This window comes from Schistocerca nitens, chromosome 6, assembly GCF_023898315.1.
Source record: "Schistocerca nitens isolate TAMUIC-IGC-003100 chromosome 6, iqSchNite1.1, whole genome shotgun sequence".
In the NCBI taxonomy this organism is placed as follows: Eukaryota; Metazoa; Arthropoda; class Insecta; order Orthoptera; family Acrididae; genus Schistocerca; species Schistocerca nitens.
In genome coordinates this window covers 695,876,986-695,879,975 of record NC_064619.1, presented here as the reverse complement: position 1 = coordinate 695,879,975, position 2,990 = coordinate 695,876,986, and the positions used below count along the sequence as shown (strand labels likewise).

Sequence of the window (2,990 nt, the reverse complement as noted above, 5' to 3'; positions counted from 1 at the left end):
ATATTCTCCAGATGACTCGTCGACGTCACTTATCTCAAGTAGAACAAGCAAAAAATATTGCAGAAGATCAACTATTTTCCTTTGCAGTAAACCCATTCTACGAGGTCCAGGTTCACATTTCGCGAAATTGCTCTAACTAAATAAATGTCGTGTGACTAGGGCCTCCCGTCGGGTAGACCGTTCGCCGGGTGCAAGTCTTTTCGATTTGACGCCACTTAGGCGACTTGCGTGTCGATGGGGATGAAATGATGATGATTAGGACAACATAACACCCAGTCCCTGAGCGGAGAAAAACTCCTACCCAGCCGAGAATCGAACCCGGGCCCTGAGGATTGACATTCTGTCATGCTGAGTACTCAGCTGCCGGGACCGGACGTTGTTCTAACTCTAGTATCCACTACAGCAATATAAGAAACTAATATTTCATCGTTACAAAACTCACAGTTGACTCAGATGCCTTACACTTATTCCCAACCAGAAATTCTAATTTTGTGGAACACCAGGTTCAGAAAACTGATGAAGTGAAGACTGTTTACCACTGCTCTTTCTCACCGGGAAATACGCAGTTGACTGGGCTGTATAACTATACTGCAACAGTAATTTCGCGAACAAGCAATGCATACGAATTGCAGAATATAATACTGCCGTGGCTTGCAGTTGTGTGTATTCCTGACCTAAACTGGCTCTGCATCATTTCAGTCCCAGCTACTACAACCCGCTCATACTGTCACCAACAGTGTGCTCGCACAGCCAACTTCACAGATCGTTCCACTTGATTTTGTAATCACTGAAATAAAAGTCGCACGACCTCCCAACATGAGAGGTTTCAGTTCGTTCCTCCTTTCCTTCTGGGAGATTAGTTTTCTGTTCAGTACGCTTTTTTCTTCCAACCAACGAAATGTGGCAAAATACGCACAGTATGCGCTTCACAAAACGCTGTTTAGTGCTGTTAAGAATATTTCTTTTAACGTTGACTTAGGCGGAGGAATTTAGTTTAATACTGAAACATCTTAAGCAGCAACATTCACAATTTCACCGGATAAGAAAAGCTTATTGTTTAGGTTTGAAAAGGTTTAAAAACGAAGTCTGCACAATCTGGGCCACCTCGATCGTTTCGTTTAATAGCACTGCTTTATAGTTTGCCTGAGAGGCATCACGCCAACCGCCTTACCGCAGTGATAACACCGGTTCCCATCAGACCACCGAAGTTAAGCGCTGTCGGGCTGGGCAAGCACTTGGATGGGTGACCATCCGGTCTGCCGAGCGCTGTTGGCAAGCGGGGTGCACTCAGCCCTTGTGAGGAAAACTGAGGAGCTACTTGATTGAGAAGTAGAGGCTCCGGTGTCGGAAACTGACATTCTGCCGGGAGAGCGGTGTGCTGACCACATGCCCCTCCAATTAGCATACTGCCTGCTGTTTCCAAAGCACTTGAATATATTGTTTATGATCAAATCACTGAACACCTGCATGAATTCAGCGTATATGACAAATTTCAATCCGGTTTCCGTAAACGTCACAGCACAAACACTGCTCTACTTAAACTAACTGATGACCTGAAATATGCCATCGACAACCGAAAGGCAACAATATTGACGCTACTGGACTTCAGCAAAGCTTTTAACACTGTTAACTTTGACATATTGCTCAGAAAAATGCAACAGCTTAATTTCTCAGATAGTGCAATGGTTTGAAAGCTACTTAAAAAACAGACAGCAATGTGTTGTCTGCGTAAATAAAAATCTTCCTGGAAACATGTTTCCTCGGGAGTGCCACAAGGATCAGTCTTAGGACCACTTTTGTTTTCTTTATATGTCAACGATATTTCGTCGGTTCTGTCCTCCTGTAAATATCATTTCTATGCCGACGACCTCCAGCTCTACTTAAGCGTCAGACCTGAAGATGTAAACACTGCAATCGCTCAGATGAATGGTGATCTGTCTTCAGTAGTGACATGGGCGAAAAACCTGGGGCTTAAACTAAATGCAAAAAAGACGCAAGTAATCTTAATAGCCCATCAGAAATTAATAAGTTCATATTTCCGCGAACGGCTACCTCCTATTCTGCTCGACGGTACTCCAATACCATATCAGAAAACAGTGAAGAACTTGGGTGTAAATTTGGATGAGAATCTCAACTGGGCGGAGAATACAGTCGCAGTGTACCGGAAGACGTCTGCTTGTCTCTATGCTCTCAAAAAGTTTCGGAACATATTTCCACAGGACTTAAAACGCCAGCTCGTGCAAGCACTCGTTCTACCGAACCTCCACTATTGTGATGTAATTCAACAAGGCATGAGTAGTGAAAACAAAAGACAGCTAGAACAAACCATGAATGCCTGTGTGCGTTACACTTGCAACATTCGCCGATATGATCATGTTAGTGCTTCATACTTCGAGCTAGGGTGGCTGCGGCCGGACAAATTGCATGTCTACCACACTCTATGCCTACTTCACCGACTCCTCGTCGCGTAAGCACCCCAGTACCTTGCTTCAGAGATTAAAAACCTGTAATCATAATCGAAACACGAGGTCACTCTTATTTGGTATCCTAACTGTGCCCACTCACAAAACAAAAACTTTTGCAAACTCCTTCTCAGTTGCCGCTGTCTGCCTCTGGAACAAACTGCCCCTTACCTTGCGCAAAATTCAGTCCCCTGCTGCTTTTAAGCAGAAGTTGAAGCATTTCCTACTATCATAATTTTCTCCACAAGGCCAATCCGCTCCTCTGTCAAATAGCAAAGCTAGTGTCTCCTATCTTGCTCCTTTCTCTTCTTCCTCTTCATCTATCTCCATTAGCCACGCAATCTTCTTTTCCTTTATATTTCCTTAACTATGTTTCATCATGTCTCTCTATTCTTCTCCTCCCTTCACCATCAGTCTCCCTCATACTCCCTGCTGCTAGCACTACTATCTAAAATCTGTCTCTTCAGTAATTGCTAATTATAACAGTACTTATGATCTACGAATATAAACTCTATATGTATGTATTTT

The 2,990-nt window shown here is 43.5% G+C and overlaps 1 pseudogene; it reads left to right on the top strand.

The window, feature by feature from the left end:
- The first annotated feature begins 1,157 nt into the window (after window positions 1-1,157).
- Window positions 1,158-1,275, top strand: LOC126263801 (5S ribosomal RNA; annotated as a pseudogene).
- Window positions 1,276-2,990: the final 1,715 nt, after the last annotated feature.